The sequence below is a fragment of the Gouania willdenowi genome, assembly GCF_900634775.1.
Source record: "Gouania willdenowi chromosome 24 unlocalized genomic scaffold, fGouWil2.1 scaffold_320_arrow_ctg1, whole genome shotgun sequence".
In the NCBI taxonomy this organism is placed as follows: domain Eukaryota; kingdom Metazoa; phylum Chordata; class Actinopteri; order Blenniiformes; family Gobiesocidae; genus Gouania; species Gouania willdenowi.
The window spans coordinates 2572670-2593258 of record NW_021144848.1 but is presented as its reverse complement, the minus strand read 5'-3'; the positions used below and the strand labels follow the sequence as shown (position 1 = coordinate 2593258).

The 20589-nt window shown below is 38.5% G+C and overlaps 1 long non-coding RNA gene across 1 annotated transcript; it reads left to right on the top strand.

The window, feature by feature from the left end:
* The first annotated feature begins 15651 nt into the window (after positions 1-15651).
* On the top strand, positions 15652-20336 carry LOC114458272 (uncharacterized). Its single transcript, XR_003673005.1, has 4 exons — positions 15652-15754; positions 16768-16793; positions 19557-19628; positions 20026-20336. It is a non-coding gene; the product is annotated as an uncharacterized LOC114458272 (long non-coding RNA).
* Positions 20337-20589: the final 253 nt, after the last annotated feature.

Genomic DNA, 20589 nt, shown 5'->3' with positions numbered 1-20589 from the left:
TCCTGAAAAAAATGTACATCTGCATGCTATTTTTGCCTCATTATTAAGTATTTAGTTAATAAAATATTGGCGGTCACCCCCTCCAGGGGTGAACACAGGCCATGAAGGAGAAAACACGTACCCGTGACAATGACATTGATTTTCTGCAACAAAATACGAACTAGGAAATCCTTGGATTTCCAAGTGCGTTCAGCGCTCGTGCGCGACTTTTTGCACTTCCAGAGGAGGAGACTGGGAGGGATTACCGGAGTGGGGGGCGGGATTTATAGTTCAAATTAAGCCATGCCCCTCTGTCATGGTTGAAGATTCAGGTAGTGCAGCTTTAACGTAACATAACATTATCATCAGTATCAGAAGTTTGAAAAGAACATCAACCTCTTTTTTCTTATTCTATTAATATTAAGACTTTTTATAACGTAATAAAAGAAGTTTACTCTTGTAATATTCTGACTTCATTATACTAAATATTTAAAAAAATGTCTTGTACTAATACTTTACTGTTGAAGTCTAAAAACTCTTTCCTCATCTCCGACCTAAGATAAGCTGTAAATATATCTCATCATACTTCCTATTTTCAGCTTCTTCTTTTTTCTCACTCTCTACGTCTTTTCTGTTTGTTCCTCCTTCTGTTTTAACTTGACTTTGTCTGATTTCATCTCTGTAATCAATCAATCCATTTTTATTTATGAGAAAGTGCCTTTCATACACAAGTGTAAACTCAAAGCACTTTTACATAATTAAAAATACACCCACCCTATCCACTAACACTGAGGGTCACGAGACAGACACGGCCCTTCATAGCCTCCAGTGCACACGATCCATCTGAGGAAACACTGGGATAGTAATCCTCAAAGATTTACCTAAAACTATAAAAACAACATAAAAGAAAACATTCCTAAAACTATAAAACAATATATTAGTGTAGGGGAACATTCATATTCCAAAATATTAATTGTTAATTTTAATATGTTCGTTGGCCAGGATGCCATCTGAAATTGAGTTAAAGTGTTTCAGATCACTTGTTTTATTTAATTATTACAGTTCCCTGTTTTTGTAGTGGGTTCTTGATGCCAGAATAGAGTTCTATTAAAAAGTTAAATGTCAATAAAAACACAGTGTTTACAGTATGTACATGTTTATTTTACAGGCTATTAACATGGTGATGATAAATTAGGCAGTTTTGCAATTATTCACAGTTATTTTGACTCATTGGTATCACACAAAGGGTTTTCTAACCCTCTGAGGAGGAGGAGGAAAGAATAAAAATGGAAAGTTAAAGTAATGAAATTAATAAAACTTTAACTAAATCAAAATCATGGACTATGAATCTAGAATTATAAACCACCTTTCTGCCAGAATTGTGTGTGCACTGGGACAAACACACACTGGGGACAGAGCAACAGAGCACATGGGGGGCACGACAAGCGGACGTGGGGCAGGCTGGCGGGCGATCGGGGTGGTGGTGGTGGGGGAGAGTGTGCTGAGCTCACCGGGCATAGTGACGAAGCGCTTGTGGGGCGGAGAGCATACACGCTTCCACACCAAAGAGGAGGACCTCATCAGAACCATCATGGAGGGACCAGAGCTGATGGACTATGATGCTAGGCCAGATGTTCAGCTGTGGTTCTCCCAGGGTAAGGATCTGCAACCTGTGGCTCTGGGGCCCAATATGGCTCTTTGACTCTTTTGCAATGGCTCCCTATAGCTCCCTATACATGTTTGCATGTACACCAATAACAACTGGTGCAACAACGGTGAGCTAGTCTCATGTCACTGCTCTCCTAATGTATAACTACTGAATAGAAAATGCAGACATTGTTCTTCCTGATCTTTATAACTTTTCAGTCTATAAAAATCCACGTTTTTCACGGTCTGACCAATTAGTACAGCCAAAAACACGGCAATAGTTCACCATTTCCTCTCAAAATTCGGGATTTGCTCGTTTGCGTGCTGTTTGTAAACCAGCTGCTTATCTCCAAAATGGAGACTTCCGGGTTGATGACGCGCCGTGAAAACCCTCTATTGTCTGCCCTGGAGCAGACTGACAGAAGCAAGGCCGCCATAGTGCGTCATCGGCCCTTCCGACCACCACCAACACTCACTCACATGCTACATTCATACTAAACAATGTGGGTGAAGTGTCTTGTCCAAGGACACAATGACAGATATAACTGAGGTGACTCTCCCCCATTGTGGCACCTGTAATTCTCAGTGGTCTCCATCCAACTACTAACCAGGCCCAGACCTGCTTAGATCGGGCAATGACAGGCTGGTATGGCCAGGTTAAATAGCAACCTCTGATTCCTCTGATTTATGAAAACTGTGTACTAAGGTGTAGACATTGGCTGTTCGAATCCATTTTCTTGGTGGGAGGAAAATTAATAGGCTTAGTCTAAAAACTTAGACATATTTCTCCTGTCAAAAAGGATTGGCACCCTGGCATTTTTTAAGTATCATTATTAATCATAATTAATATTCTCATTCATATAACCCATTATTTATAACTCCTCCTCCAACATAACCTAATGCGCAACTTGGATGTACATGACATGTTTGTGTGGAATTAATTTTCCCACTGGGTTTTCTGAGTTCTGAGGAGGGTCTAAGGACAGGATGACATTTATTATCCATTTGCTTAAGTCCAGCAAACATTGATGCAAACTTTATTTATTAATTTATCATGTGCATGTCCCATAGAATTAAACCATGGAAATTGCACATGCTATTTTACTTTGCACAGAGTCTGTACACCTCTTTATACATACAACCTTCAAACACATACTCATTTGCCCATAATTGACAACTCTAGACCTGTAACTTTCACGTCAAGCGCCCCTAGTGGCCAGAATCACAGCAGCACTGTTGCAAAAATCAACAGTCAGTCAGTCGGTACAGTAGTTGACAGTAGTTGACAGTAGTTGACAGTAGTTGACAGTAGTTGACAGTAGTTGACAGTAGTTGACAGTAGTTGACAGTAGTTGACATTAGTTGACAGTAGTTGACAGTAGTTGACAGTAGTTGACAGTAGTTGACAGTAGTTGACAGTAGTTGACAGTAGTTGACATTAGTTGACATTAGTTGACAGTAGTTGACATTAGTTGACAGTAGTTGACATTAGTTGACAGTAGTTGACATTAGTTGACAGTAGTTGACAGTAGTTGACATTAGTTGACAGTAGTTGACATTAGTTGACAGTAGTTGACATTAGTTGACAGTAGTTGACATTAGTTGACAGTAGTTGACATAGTGACAGTAGTTGACATTAGTTGACAGTAGTTGACAGTAGTTGACATTAGTTGACAGTAGTTGACATTAGTTGACAGTAGTTGACATTAGTTGACAGTAGTTGACATTAGTTGACAGTAGTTGACCTGTTGGTTGAAGAGAAATCATCGACTCACTGTTAAAGTAAAGTTAGTTTTATGTAAGTAGGAATCTGTCGCTTGCACAAAATGCCTGAAGCCCCTTCCTGCTTCTCCCCGCTACAGAGCAGACGGCTGCAGCAGAGGGCTGTACTACACTTCCTCAATTTATCGGGGCAAAATTAAAGTCTTTAACTTCTTGAATAAGCAGACATTCTGAGTATCCTTTAGTAAATCCATAAGTTGATCATTTAAACTGTAAAAGCGGAGTTGTCTATGATAAGTGCTGTAAACATACGACTGGAGAAGAAGGAAAAGATGTGATGAAAACTTTCTCTCTCTCCTCTGTCACCGCTTCTACACACATACACACACACACACACACACACACACACACACACACACACACACACACACACACACACACACACACACACACACACACTGTTCCCTGGTCATTGCGTCAGTGGAGCGATGAAATGATGGAGTGACCAAAAAGCACCACTTAGTGAAAAATCGTAGCAAAAGCCTTAGCTCCATGCGTTTATCAGAGCCTGTGGTCACGTGACTGCCGTAAAGTGAAACGTTCTCCAGGCATTCTCCAGGTCACATGACGTGGCCAACAACGGTCCGTCTTCTCTAAACTTACATGGGTGGTCTTTCAAGAGGGAAGCCCCGTTTCGGAGCATTGATACTGTCAAGCGCTGTATATTGGCCTGAAGAATTATTTAAAATAACTCATATGCGTCAACTCTTTAGGTCACAAAGTCTGCGGTGTGGCTTTACGTAAGCTCCCACTATATGAATATATACTTCTGACAGGCATTGTACTGGTATCTATAAAGCAAGGAATCTCTGTCTGTCTGTGTGTCTGTGTGTGTGTGTGTCTGTGTGTCTGTGTGTTGCTCAAATATTTCTGCGGTTCAGGGACAGACTGACGTGAGAGTTTCAACATGGCTACTGCTTGGTTCAAGGGTGTGCAACGTCGGATTTGTTTGGACGTCCCACCACCTGAGTTGACGGACTCAGTGATGATGTCATCAGTCTTAGCTCTACAGTGATGATGTCATCAGTTAGAACATTGGCTAGGTAGGACCAATGTTTATTGGTCCTACCTAGCCAATCACTGCACACCGTAGCCAATGCAATATACCTTTTTTTTTACCGAGATTCGAGTGTTGGTCTATTGCATGCTTGAACACATGTTTTCACGATTAAACCTAGCCACCACAGAAGCACAGTTGCGAGAGTGATATATTGAGCCGGGAACCAAGGAGGTTCCTTGGTTCCAGACTATCCGCAGCTGTATGTCATAAAGTGTCAGTTTTCAGCTCAAGTTCTTTGACAAATGGGATTTTTACTGCCTTTAGGTCCACAGCAAACATTTGTTGCTTCCTCTCTTTGTGCCAAAGTGCCTTATTCAGACATCGTGTTGGCTTCAGGTTTCTCATCAGAACGTATATGTGTCATCTTTCCTGTTTTCCCTTAGAGTAGCGTTTGGCTTTGCTGCTCTCAGACCTTACCATGGAGGGTCTAATTCGGACACTCATCTTCACTTTGTATTAATAAAATGTTATGCTTATATCAAGAAGGTGTCCGCGGAGAAACTTTTAGACAAAGGGAAATCCACCACACACGTGTGCGCCAGACCCATTTTGGAACATTGGAACATTGGAATATTAGAACATTAGAATATTGAAACATTGGTCCTACCTTTACAGTGATGATGTCATCAGTCCTACCTCAACAGTGACTGTTGCTTGCGGAACATGTGCACGGCTGCTGCTTGGTTCAAGGGTGTCAAGGACATCGGATTTGTTTGGACTGCAATGATACTGTAAATAAATCATCTCTCTATAAAGCAAAGAATTTCATAAATGCTTTACAAATTCGGTGTGCATCTAAACTGACTGTTGGCTAACTTTTATTTTTATTCATGTTATTTCAAAGCATTATTTCATTGTTTTCTTTTTTTAACCACATTTGTTTTCGATTTTCAAAACAAAATAAAATATTTTTAAGTGATTATTCATTTAGATAATGTGAATTTTTTATGAATTAAAAATATTAAATGAATAAAACAATAATATTTTTTTATATTTTTTTTACGTTTTAGATTTTGGAGATAAAAAACTATTTTTTATTGTTTTCTTTTTTGGCACGGGGAATCAGAAATATAGTGACATGAGTGTAGAGTAGACTGATGGAATAATGTGATGTTCTCTATTATCCAGGTTATAGTTGACTTTGTAATTTCCTTTTTTGGTGACAAAGTTGAACTTTTTCTTCCTGTTTGGCTCATGTGTGTGTAGCTCATTATTTAAAGGTGATGTTTGTTTAGAATCACTGTATTATGATTTTTATTTTTTAAATAAGCAGAGGTAAATTGGCACAAATACAATCATTTTTCATACAGGAATTTGAATCATTTTTATATGCATACCCCCCACCCATTTAAACTCTTCTTCCTCTTTTTATGGCATCACTGATATAAGATGATATTTTTGCTCAGTGCACTCACAGATCAGAGTGTGAGGAAACATTAGAAACATTGATCTACAGCAGAATGCTTCTCCTGCAGCTCACTCTGCTCTTTGTGCTCGTGCTTGGAGGTAAACTTCTTCTTATGTTAATGTTGTTTTATCATTTAACAGAGTAGATGCTTTGCATTTCATTTGTTTAAGAGTCTGTAAATTAACTTACTTTTTTTAAGGTGAGCTCATTTTGACAGCAGAATCCATTTTTTAAAAGATTTTAGAAGAAAAATAACCCAACAACCTCAGTTCAAAGTTAGTCTTATTTCAGTCAGATAATAATGAACCCAAAAGGCTGAAATACGTCAGAGTTTTAAATTGTGAAAACTGAACCTACTCAAGTTGTGATTACTGAAAGTTGTGAGTTGAAAGTCCGTGTTGCCCAGCAACAGCCCCAAAACATCACTGCTCTAGAGGAGATCTGCATGGAGGAATGGACCAAAATACCAGCAACAGTTTGACCTCTGTCATTGCCAACAAAGGGTACATTACAAAGTATTGAGATGAACTTTTGTTATTGACCAAATACTTATTTTACATCATAATTTGCAAATAAATTAATTAAAAATCCTACAATGTGATTTTCTGGATTTTTTTTTTTTTTTCTTTTCTCATTTTGTCTCATAGTTGAGGTACAGTATAACTATGAAAACTACAGGCCTCTCATCTTTTTAAGTGGGAGAACTGGCACAATTGGTGGCTGACTAAATACTTTTTTGCCCCACTGTAGGTAACAAAGGACAGGAACAGACACATTGTTTAATGACCTTTGTGTTTTATGACGTTGATCGTTGTCATGTTTTATGGCAAAAAACATTGAGATTTAATCTGATTATGTAATGTAAGAAATTGGAGAAGATTAAAAAAAGTAAGTTTGTTTGTTTATAAATTCAAACAGTTTTGTCATTGTTTTGCTGCTCTGTGTTTTTTTGCTGTAGACACATCCATGTATCTCTATCACAGAGCTGGAGATGAGGTCATCATTCCCTGTGACAGTTTGGATTCATCTGAAACATCATGCTCCATGATTAGCTGGAAGTACTATTCAGAAACAGATCGTGTTGGTTATATTGTTCATGATGGACAGATTGAGGAAGATTCACCTCAAGCTGCTAAATTGAGTCTGGACCGTAGATGCTCTTTGACCATCACAAACGTCTCCTCTGAGGATGCAGGATATTACCTCTGTGTCTATGGGCATAAATTCATCCAAGATTTGTTCTTGTACATTATAACACGTGAGTAATGTGACTTTGTATGTGGTTATAAGTGTTTGCGTGTATTTCTGTATGTGTTTATGTCTGTGTGTGTATTCATGTTTGTTTGTGCATGTGTTGGGGCCGAGACTATGAAGCTAGATAATTATATCCTGCATTTATCTCCATTAGCAGGCTTCACTAAGTTAGCCTGGCTACGTGCACGTTTCAGTAACTGAGGAGGAGAATACATCATTCTATATGTTTCCTATAGGATGTCATCAGTAAATGAAAGGATAAATATTCTCTCTCTCTTGTGCATCTGTCAGATCAGATCCTCACAGAGACGTGTTCACAGAATGATCCTCCTTTTATTGCACAGGTCATTTTCTAATAGAACTGATTGGGCAGGAGGCGGGGCTTTAGTACTCGTTCAGGTCTCATCCAGAACAAAACTTGGTCCCGACCAGGTTAGTCGTTCAGCATAAGTTACCATGGTGATTTAGCACTGTAAAACATGTCAGGGCAAATTTAAGGTTGTCCTTCTTTGGAAACGTAATTTGTGCTCTGGTTGAATGATGAAGTCCAGTCAAAACATGATGATTTTATAAAAAAGGATTTATTATAAACTAAAAGAAAAGGAGTATAAAGAAAGGGTGTTTCAATTGTGCAGGAGAGAGGAATGAAAAACTAATGGAAGAAAACCAAAGAGCAGTATATTAAACAGTGGTAGAAAATCCCCACGCCCCCCGGAGGAGACTTGGAGAATGATGAAGACGTGCATGTAATGCGAGGAAGGCAGACGCCACTGACATCGTAGTGTGGCCTTGAGAGGCCTGTGTGTTGTGACTATGGTTTGTGTGTGAAAGTGTGAATGTAAGACATCTAGTGTCTTATCTGTGGGTGCAGGGTGAAAGAATGTGAGCCAGATAAACCCTTCCAAGGAAAGCACAAAAAGAAGAATCACATCTTATAAGTAGGAACACCACTTATTAATATGATGTATTAATAATGAATATGATGTATTAATCTTGCTATATCAAACGTTAGCTGGCTTTGTAGTCCAGCACACACTGATTCAATCCTGGAAGTTAGCATAATAGGAGGAAATCTAGGGTGTGTGTGTGTCTCTGCACACAACTTTAATGTTGTGCACACAACACAAACACAGTGGCGACAACATGTAATGAAACTGATTCTGTCTCACTTGCACACAGCAAATTTATAAAAAAGTAAGAACATTTTAGAACAAAAAAAACACGAGAGACAAAGTTTTGATCAAAGGTGAAAATAAAAACTAAACTAAGACTAGAAACACAGGCACCAATGACTAAAAATGCATCAAATTTGTGTCAAAACATTTAAAAAGTACACTTATTACATTTATTGTTGTCCAATCAGTGGTTAATTTAGTGTGAAAGGGCGGGACATTATGTTAAAGAAGCCAATAAGAAGAAGGTTCATAGAATGTTGTTCAAACAGTAGTGTTGTGTGCTCACCTTAATACCTAATTAGGTCATACACTCTGAATTAAATCAATACACCAAGTACTGTCTCGGTTGGTTTCTTTATTCCACCAGGCACAATCAACCATTAACAAACATGTGGCTCCTTTTGGCTCCGCCTCCAAAACATCACTTCCTCATAGGTCTTTACATCATCAGAACCAACTGAATTGCGGGCCATTGTCAGATTTAATGCTCACTGGTAGTCCATGTCTGCTGAAGATAGAGTCAATAGAATCAATGACTTTCTGTGTAGTTGTAGGTGTCATAACATCATACTCATAGTAGCGACTATAATAATCTACCAGCACAAGTATTGATTGATTTGAAGGTAGTGGTCCAAGTATGTGCACAGCAACATCCTGCCAAGGTCCATCCGGTAATAATGTATTTCTCAGTGGTTCATGTCGATCAGGTCTGGCAACCAACTGGCATCCATGGCACACTTTACAGTATTTTTCTGCAGCTTTGTCCATACCGGGCCACCACACTTTAGTTCTGAGATGTTGTTTAGTTCCAACAATTCCTAAGTGTCCTTCATGAGCTAAGGAAAGTGCTTTAGCTCTGAGCTTTTCTGGTAATACAATGCGAGTCCCTCTGAGAACGATGTATCCTATTACACATAGCTCATTTGCAATGGGTGCATATGTTTTGCATTCATCAAAATGTCCATTTTCAATTGATTTTCGCACCTCTAACAACTCTGAGTCCGTAGCAGAGGCTTCTTCAACCTCTCTCTCGTAGTAAGTGCTTTTGGAGTTGTGTTCACTGCAATTAATCTCACATATTCTTCTGAGTCATGTTCATGAACATTCTGTGGTGCTGTGTCTGACAACAGTCTAGATAGTGAATCAGCAATGTTCTGTTTTCCCGCGATGTGCACCACTTTAAAGTCATATGTTGTCGTCTAAGAACCCACCTTTCAATCCGTGCACATGATTTTGACCTTTTGTTGTATATGACCTCTAATGGCTTGTGGTCTGTGATTAGGTCAAATGTTCTACCATACACATATGGATGTAGTCTTTCACATGCCCATACCAGTGCTAGCGCCTCTTTTTCTGTTTGCGCTCACAGTCTGTTAGGCTACGACTTACATAACACACTGGTACCTCTTCCATATTCTGTTCCTGTATTAGCACTAGGGTTGGGCATCGTTTGGATTTTAACGATTCTGATTCCGATTCCGATTCTCAATTTTGATTCCTGTTCTAAACAATTCTCGATTCTGATTCTTTGAGTTGTGCAGGTCAACAGGTCACAGATTTCACAGGATAATTTTTTAATTTGAAAAATCCTTTACACAAGTAATTTTTTATTAATTCACTTAGTTGATATAGTTTAATTTGGTTACTGTAATATAACTAGGATATTCAATTAACAAAGGTTTCCAACTGTAACTGTAAAAATGAAACTTTCTGAAATAAAACTACAAACAAGTTGTCATCAGTTTAAAAACATAGATCTACAGGTAGATGTGAAACTAAATAAAACAAACTCAAACCCTGGAACAGTCATGTGACAAATCAATCAACAGTTCTTGTTGAGAAAGATTATTATTATTTTGGATACAGTGGAAACAGAAACTATAAAAAATTGTTATATTGTGAACCTGTTTATATTGTGGGGAACATATTATATACATAAATGTAATTGGAGTCTAAAGACATAAAAAAACACTACTTTAAAAAGAAAATAGACTAATATAAGACCTCTTTACAGTTATTTGGGTCATTCTGCACTTGCGCGACTTGTGGCGATGACACGCTGGTGATGACATAATCCAAGATGGCGGCGGCCCGGACTACAGCCGACACTATTTAATAAGAGTCTTAAAAGACATGGATATAATGAAAAGAGTGGATGGACAGAGGCATAAACATGCAGACTTTCACACGTACACACACAAACCTATTAAACACACACGGACCTTGATAAATGGAACAGGCTTCATAGGAAGGCAGGCACTAGGACCCAGAGGCGGAGTAAATGCGTCCCTGTATTTCACAGGCTGTAATATCATTAGTTTATTATTTTACCTGTTGTTAGAGCTACTGTCTTTACCAGGGAGATAATATTTATTACTGGTGATTGTTTTCTGGAGTTTTACTGGGATTTTTACCGGTGATTAGTTTCTATCTCTCTTCCGCTCCGCGGTCCAAACTGAAACCGTAACCAGACACACACACACACATACACTGCAGTCGTGTTCTGAACGCATCTTATACAAACCCCATGTAAACAAACAGAGCAAGCCGCAATAACAAACTAGTGCGGGCATTTAGGAATCGAAAAAAGAATCGAAACGCAAACATCTTCGTAACGGTTCTGGAACCGGACGTTAGGAACCGGTTCCTATTTGGAACCGGTTCACGGTGCCCAACCCTAATTAGCACTGCACCCAAACCTACTTACACCTGCTATGACTTTAGTTATATCAGAATATGCTAGGGTACCTGCTCTGGCGAGTTCAGCTTTTAAACTTTCAAATGAATGTTTTTGCTCTGGTCCAAATATAAATGTAGTCTCTCTCCTTGTTAAACGTCTCAGTGTTTCTGAGAGTGTAGCAAACTGTGGTATGAACCTACTGCTGAAGCCTACCAGTCCAAGGAAGCTTCTCACCTCTGCAGCATTCCCTGATCTCCAGCATTCCCTGGCCTCCACCACAGCTCTCACTCTTTCCTCTGTTGGTCCAAAGCCTTTTTATGACAGTAATATTCCCATGAATACAAGTCTGTTCATGTTAAACTGGGACTTTTCTGAGTTAAGTGTTCATCCACAATCAGAAAGTCTCTTCATTACAGAATGCAGGCGCACATCATGTGTTTCCTGGTCCGGAGCGTGTATGATCACATCATCTGAGATGTTTTCCACACCTTCAATGCCTGCCAGTGCATTTGTATCTCATGTTGGTATTGCTCACTGGCTGATGAGACTCCAAATATGAGCCTTTTATATCTGTAAACTCCGTTGTGCACTGCAAATGTTGTGATATCTATGGAATCCGGTGTTAACTCAAACTGATGATATTCCCATTTCAGATCTAGTTTACTGAAAATTGCAGAGCCATTTAGTCCTTGAAGTATTCCATCCACTGTGGGAATGGGATATCTTTCCCTAATTATTGCTTCATTTGCTTTCCTCATGTCTAAGCACATTCTGACATATTTCTTTGGGAGTACCACTACAGGATTTACCCATGGTGTAGGTCCTTCTACACCTTCTGTAATGTCCATGTCAATCAGTTCATTATCTTTTTCTCAACTGCATCCCTTAAATGGTAAGGTATGCGTCTCATTGGTTGTGAAATTGGTTTCACATTTGGATCAATGTACAGGCTAATCTGTTTAGTTTTCCAACACCTTTAAACACTTTTGGATACTGCTCTTTAAGAGTGTGTTTTAAGTCTGTGACAGCAGCCACATTTACACCTATTTTCAGCACCCCATTTTTCCCAGGAGTGGTTCACCATTACCTCTTATCACAATAAACTCCACCTGCTCAGTCCTATCACCAATTTTGATTTCACATTTAAATGGTTCTTTAACAGATAGTGACTGTGTTGAGGAATATGCATACAAACTCCTCTGTCCTACAGGTACATATGAATGATATTTTATGTTTTTAGCTTTTCCCACACATTTTCTCACATGTCATTACTTGTAACTCCAGAATCTATTAACATTTCCAACTCTACTCCTCCAACAGACACATCATCATCTTTTACAATGAATGCATAATCAACTTGTTCTGCCACGTTCACATTATGCTTTTTAAGTCCTTTTGTATGACATACTTTTGAAAAATGGTCCTTACCATTGCATTTGTGACAAGTTTGTCCTCATGCTGGACATTTGGGATCCTTACCCATGTGATCAGTATAGCCACACCTGTAACACTGTCTGTCCATTTTACTTCCATCCTTCCGTTTTCCTTTTGGTTTCATGTATTTTCCTTTTTGTGTTGTAGAAATCCGGTTGACGGTGTCTCCTTCCATCTTTCCCGCGGTGACGCTCATCGCTTCCAGCTGCTCCTCCACCCGCTCACATTGCAAAGCCAACTCCAATGCACGAGCCAATGTTAAACCTGGACCATCCTCTAGGAGCTTTCTCTGTACATATTCAGAAGTGCATTTACTCAGGATAGCGTCCCTTATCTGGTTATCTTTATCTCCTTGAAAGTCACAATCTTTTGCAGCTTGTCTGTTGCACCGTCTCACCTTGTGTTTGTGACAACTTGTGAAAAGTTTGGCGTGCAAACTTGTGGAACGAAGTATGTGTTGAGCACAGTCACCGCCGCCGTGTAATCCATCGCCTCACCCGTTAATGTAAGGTAGAGAACATGTCCTGCACGTCTTGTCCGGCCAAGTGTAGTAGATGAGCACGTCTCCGCTGTTTGGTTGCATCCGTGGCATCATCGGCCAAAATAAGTCCTTTCCCGTCCGCATACAACTCAAAAGACGTCAACCACCGCGTCCACCTCGGTCCGAGTGTAGCCGGATCCGTGTAGCAAGGGAACGGTTGAATGCCTGACTTCTCCATGCTGGTTTAAACTCTCCCCACCTGCCGTGTTGCCGCTGACTTTCACGCTTTACATTGCGCACATCCTCAACATCATTATCCTCGTCACCATTGTTGTGTGCTCACCTTAATACCTAATTAGGTCATACACTCTGAATTAAATCAATACACCAAGTACTGTCTCGGTTGGTTTCTTTATTCCACTGGGCACAATTAACCATTAACAAACACGAAACAGAACCAATACATAACAAGTAGACGTTAAAGACCATCAGTACTCACCACAAATCTCACTGTTCATTTAATTCTTTGGATATTTTCACATTTTCCTCAGTCTCAGCAGATCAAAGCATCAATCCAGAGGGAGGAGTCACACTGACGTGCACTCTGAGGAGGAACCACCATTATTATTCTTTCTGTGAACGTGGCAGCCTGCTCCTGCTGGACGAGGAAGGTGCTGAGCTGGAGCGAAACGATGAAGACTGGGGTCTTTCCTCTCTGACAATAGCACATCAGAGTAACCACAGCAGACAATACACCTGCCAGTTTGTTAAAGACAATGAAGTGAAGATATCTGACAACTACCCACGTGTGTCTACAGGTAGGACGACCAATCTAAATCTCACCTTTAACATGTAAACACTCTCTTTACATTAATGTTCTTCATTTATTTCATCTCCACTTCACTTCACTTCTGATTCCAGAACCGACTCCAAACAAGATCATCTTCATCCTCAACATTGCAAAGATTTGCCTGCTGATCATCCTGGTTGTTATTGTTACTACTGTTCAGATTAAATACAGGAGGAGGACTGGAGCAGCAGAAGGTGTGTATCTCTACAAAGATTTAGTTAAAAACCTATGACAACAGAACATAAAGGTGTGTCTTTTCTGTTTGTTTGCTGCTGAGAATCATATCAACACTGTACAACTTCAGTTCTAACATCAAAAACCAGCCGTTCTGTAACTGTTCTGTAACCTCCGTCTGAATCCAAACCAAGACATTTCCAGTGACTTCAAAAGACTTTAAAGAAGGAGGAGCTACAATAATAAGCCTTTTCACACTCTAAGAAACCTCACTCTCATTCAGTTCTTGCGCATGAGGTCAAAGGTCATGAGGGTTAAACTGAGCATGGCTGACGGTGTCAGAGATTTAGATTATTTTTACCGTTAGAGCATTGACTCCTTGAAAGTTTTTTTTGCTGAAATGTGGTATCAGTCTCCAAGGCAGAAATGCTGAGTTAGCTGCTAAAGCTAACGCTGTTAAAGCTAATGCTGCTAAAGCTAATGCTGCTAAAGCTAATACTGCTAAAGCTAATACTGCACACACGCTGGAAATGCAGGTTTTTCCTACTTTTCAAGCAGTGATCAATCAGCTAAACAATGCTGTTTCACTTATCGGCCTGTTTCGTGTCCATCTTGTGCACTTCCTTCAAATGTGTACATTTAATTCAAATAATAGCTTAAAAAAATAATCATGGACTTGATTAGTTAATGGTGTAACTCGTAAATTTACCTTTTCAAAGTGAGAACTCATACTGTCCTTTTCACACTAGGAAATCTCTCTTGTTCCATCAATAATAATAATACATTTTATTATATGTGCTTTTCAAGACACTTTACAGCTGTTAAAACTACACAAGTCAGAAAAACAACTAACAATAATAACGGTAAAAACAGAAAATACACAACAATCATAAGTTAAAAGCTTGTGAGAAGGAGAGTGAAAACAGAGGAGGTCTGTAGCTTCAATACTGCTTCTCTCATAGGTTTTACTAAAGTGCTCAGATATGTGCATCATTCCTGGGTAGAGTTCAAATCCCGCCCGCTGCAGACCCAGGTAGTCAGTGTTTTCGTGCACCATATTAATAATATAAACACTATTAATACACTAACGATCTCTGGACTAAAATTACAAACACTGTTAGGTTGGAAATATCAACAGAGTGAACGAGCTTGTTTACGTTATAATCCCTCTGACCTTTGACCCCCCCAGGTTGCACATGCGCAGTTCCAGAGTGTGAGAAGGCTTATAACTGTAAACCAGTGGTTTCTTGTCCTTAACCGCATTTTTATATCACACATTTCTGGCGACCTCAGATACATTTTTCCTCTAAAATGAGTTTTTTATTTGATCATGTTTGTTTTACTGTTACAAATACGGAGTAGTAGGTATCAATATGGTGGCTGAAAAGTGCAAAACACATTTACAGATTCCACAAAAAATTCACAATTTTGAAAATGAATATACATAATTATCTAAAAAAAAATAATTCAAATAGCGAAATACTTTTACAAAAGGTCAAAACAAACAAATATGGAAACACTTTTACACTTACAATGTACCATTGTAAATGTTCTGCCCTGCAGGTTAATTAATAGTTTAATTTGTTTCTTAAAAAGAGTTGATTATAATTGTTGTCTTCCAGTGTTAGTTTGTAATGTTAAAAGCACAAATGCACATTAATATTACCCAAAGGTGTATTTTATTTTGAAGAGGCTTGTAAGAGTTGCAAGGTATCATGGGTAATAAACCTGCCAGCTAGCGTCAGTGTGCAGTGTAATGGTGGATAGATGAGAACATACACCTACATCTTCCTGGTTTAAAGTTCTTCTACACTTCATAAAGCAATGGCTGTGAGTATATACTTTGTTTAAGAGTAAAGTAACCTGATTGTATAACTTTTAGATACTTTATGTGTGTTTAAAGAGTTTGTTTTTGTGGCTTGAAAATACTGCTATTAGATTGTATTGCAATGCAAAAAACGCCATCTTGTGGTACATAATGGAACAGCAGAAATATTATTGTTACTTTTTACATCTTGTAAGCATGTATACATGACATTGCATTTGTTTAATGGTTTAGTAGTGATTTAAATGTTTATATTTTTAACCAAGTGGTTAATTGTGTACATTTTTATTTTGTGTTTTGCTTTATTGCAGTTTCACTCGTAATTGCATGAGTCTTCATGTCACAAGGTTTTGTGAATAAAGACGCTCTGAACCTGGCTCGTAAAGTCCAGTTTGTCTTGCTGTTTATCTGCGTTAACATACTGGGCGTATACAACACATAGTGAGAACAGTACAGTAAATCTGTTTCAACATGTGTAAATGTGTTTTGCACTTCTCAGCCACCGTATATCAGTACACAAAGTAACAATAAGAGCCAGCTCAGATATTTTTGTATTGCATTTCATTTGAACTACATTTATATTTGAGAAAGTGAAAGTATAGAACAAAGTTCTTTGAGATAGTGTGTGGTGTTTTCATTTGAAAAAAATATTATTAATGCTCTTTGAGCTTTCTGCCTCTTCCTGCACTGTATATCTATTCCTGTGGTATTATGTATTGTTTTTTTAATAATAAATACAAAAAAAATGTATACACAATTTTAAATAACATTTAAAAAAAAAAAAAAAATTTAATTCTAAAAAATATGACATTAAAATGTCAATGTGAATTAGAATTCTAAAACAAAATTTTAAACAGTTTTATTTTATTTTATTATTACTAGACATTTCAGGCGACGCCACATGGGTCTCAACCCCATGGTTGAAAAACACTAAAACAGTGTGGTACCGTAGTTCCTACCATGACACAGAATAATGGTCATTCTTTTAGAAATGTTGTACCTTCTTTTTTTGTTACAGATGCTGAAGGTCAAGATTGTGTTCCTGTGAGTATATTTATAACCAACCAGCTTCTTTCTACGTCAGCTCTAAGTAACTTTTTGAGTTCTTACAACAAAATACTGAAGAACTTGGTGTGCTTCATTTTTGCAAATTCAGAAAGTCCTAAAATAGTTTCAACGTCAATTATTTAATCTCTAATCAGCTGCTCTTACACAGACTTTGTTTGTTATGTTACATTATGTGTTAAAAACAGATGTAACTAGAATATTTACATTTCCTGAAGAAAATGCAAGTGAGGATGTCAATGGTGGCCCGCGTCACACTGCATTAGCTAGCATTAGCATACATTTTTATGAGCATTAGCATCACATTTTTATTAGTATTAGCATAACCAAGCATTAGCTAAATAAGCAATAAGGTTGAAATAAGTTTTAAAAAAAAAAAAAAGTTGAAAGGTGTTGAAGGTAGCTGAACATGTTAAAGGTCCAGTATTTTGCTATTTTTCACCCATCTCCATTTGTTCTCAGTAGTATTTGAGGTTTATTTTCCCCAAACTCACCTGTTTAGCCTTTAATGACGCTTCTAAAAACAGGCTGTTTTTTGGGCCTTCATATACTGTACAGTAGTCCCTCACTATATCGAGGTTCACCTTTTGCAGCCTCTGTGTTTCGCAGATTTTTTTGCAGTGATATTTTAGATGCATTTTTTTTACAGCGTATGAACGTGCATTGTGTTCTGCATCCTGATTGGCTAATGCTGCGTTCACCCATCAATGACGCATCCAACTCAGTGAGTTTCACTGCCTGCTGAAGGGATGAGCTGCGCTCCTTCTTCTGCTCTCATAAACATAAATGACCAGTGAAAAAAGCCGGTGTGATTAGCGGCTAATGCTATCCTTGTTCAGTGCCAACTTTCAAAGAGGAAAACTACAGAGAGAACTTTTACCTGCTACTACCACCTCCTCGCTGATTCTCCTCCACGCCAATGCCATCCTAGTCCGGTCCCGTTGCCATGTGGTCACACGCAGCTTCTACTCCCCTTATACTGTATGTACAGCAAATACACAGCAGGCGCTTCTCCTATTTGTCCGAAATGTAAGGTAGCTGTATAGGAACAAGGTTTCACTGCCTCTGGGAGTGTGACAAGATTCATCAGTTCTGGCAGGCTATCTGTAAAGAGATTGGTGTAATAATTGATCAACAACTACAACCAAACCCACTACTGTCTTTTAGGCTCCATTCCTGATCACTTAAAATTGCTAAGGAGCTTTATGCAGTTTTTACTTATGTTAGGGCGGAAGGCTAAAATGACCAAATGGGTAGGTGATGCTTGGCCAACTGTCCCATTATGGAAATCATTACTAACTGATACTATTGTTTTGGAAAGGTTGAGATATTGCATGAACGGAAAGGAAAGTACATTTACAAAATTGTTTAAACAGGTACTGAATTACCCAGGATAATTGACATGTGACTATGGTAATATGTGAGATGGTTTGTTTGTTTTTTCAAGATGGTGGATCTGTATTATTGTAATACTATTTGTTGGGTACACTGCTCTGGATTGTTATATTAAAATGTTCAATAAAAATTAATATTTAAAAATAAAAAGTGGAACTGATCAGCGATCACACTGCGCTTCGGCTAATCTATATACTGGATAATCTATGTACTGAACTTAAATATATTGTGTGGATAAAGGTACGAGTGGTTAAGGGAGCTACACCATGACTGTTCACTGCTCCTCAGGGAGGGGTTAAATGAAGAGAACACATTGTTTATGTAGCTTTACATATGACAGTAAAGTAGTGTAATGACCATTGAGTTCATTATGTGTTGTGTTCACTGTGCAGGGACAGCCTAGCCATAAGGAGGCAGCACAGGGTTGGGAGTGTGGCTGCGAGTTAGTTAAGCATGTTGCCTGTGTTAGAGTCTGTTTTAGTCTCTGCTACTGTTAGGAGAAGAGTGGCGTGGGTTATGGCCATAACATTAGCCCTGTATGTAATTGTGTTTAACCCTGCATGCCAAATAAAGCCTGTTTGGTTCGACCTGACCCGTCCGGTGATTCGTAGAATAAGCGGACGTTACAGTATAATGTATATTCTATATTAAACCGCAGTGTTGGTTCTACCTGTGAGGTAGTTTGAGAGGGAAGAGCTGACATTCTCACATTCTTATGTAGGGTAGGAGGAGCCAGGATTGTCAGGAGGAGGCGTTTCCGCGTTGTGATGTCATAACGCGAGAAAAATTTTTACAAAATGTGGAATAACAAGGGAAGAAGGAAACAGAACTTCTTCACCTTTAGGCCCTCTGAATGAGGCTAAAGGAATGTATTTCACTGTAGCAACACCATTATAAAGTGTTTTTTTCATAATATTTCCCCTTTAAAGGTTAAATGGTCAAAATCCATTGAAGAATGGCTGGGGATGAAGGGCTTGAGATTTCCAATAAAAATGAATGGGAAAGAAAACATGTAATAAGTCAAAAAGTTTAAGAGTTACAAATTATAAAAGCCCAAAACAGAACTGAAACAGAAATTAATAATGCATTGTAGGAAATGAGTTTCATTCAGGGTCTTCCAAGATTTCACTTTAGAGCCTTTACCAAAACAATAGTCATGGGTTTTGTGTGAAAGTCAAAAAGTGTATCATTAGTTGTCTGTAGTTTGTGTGAACAGTCTGAGAAAGTAATTTCAGAGATGCTTTGTAGCATTTGTTACTTTTTCACATGAACTAAAGAGTTGTGACTGTGGATTGTAACTGGTTATCACTATAGTTTCTACTTCTGAAGTACTTTGTTTTCACTCAGGATGAGCAGGACAGCAGAGTGATCTATGATGATGTAGGATAAAGAATCATCAAGGCCCTGCCCAGCACCACAGTAAGTGACTTATATACATCTCAGCATCCAAGCATCTGTAACCTACGTAATATTTAAGCTGTTGAACTGTTACACATAGTAACAATAACACAGATGCACAAAAAAATATCCCAAAGGATTGATGGGATGAGTTTATGGTAATCAAATTAAGTGTTCGTTTCATCCCTTTTCTTTTTAAATGGTTGCTGATAATTGTTAAAGAAAACAAGGTTATAAAGGGCTTATAACCCTAGAGAATACAAATAGTGTCTGATGACCTGCGTGTGGGCTGCTGCTGTGGAAACATCCTTATCCTTAAAACTGATTAAAATAGCAGCACATGTCCTTGATGACATGTGCTGCTATCCTCTTTTAAAGACATACAATCCAATCAAAACTCCTGTATTGTTTCCTGTAGGTCAGAAAAAAGAGGAGGAAGAGGAAGTGATGTCTTCAACAGTCAAAGAAGCAGTGAAGAAGATGGTGTGTGAGGACGGGGGAATTTTACACCAGCTTTAAATGTGCATGAAAAGAAGCTGTAGCAGTAACACGCCTCCACTGATGTGTATGCATTTCATTAGTGCTTTTTACGCTGTGACGCTTCTTTGTGTGACTCATTTTTTTACAGTTTGGTTTGTCGGTTCAGCTTTTTTCAAAGTGTAACAATGTTTTTTTTTTTTTTTTAGATATTTTTCCCTCTAATAAAGTGTAGCCCATTTTTACCCACAATACTAGGTAAGGGCCTCCCCGGTTCTTTTCTACACCATTAAAGACTACTCAATGATCAAATCACAGTCTCACACACACACCTGTAAATATGCAAAATGATCAAACCGTAAATTAAGTGTGAACTTATAATTTACTGAGCATGTAAACAAACATACACATCTCAGCAGCAAGATCATCTCTGCTCTTAGATTATGTAATTTAATAGGTTTTATGTGAAGGGCCCACTCACCAATCACATACGCTCATACTAGCT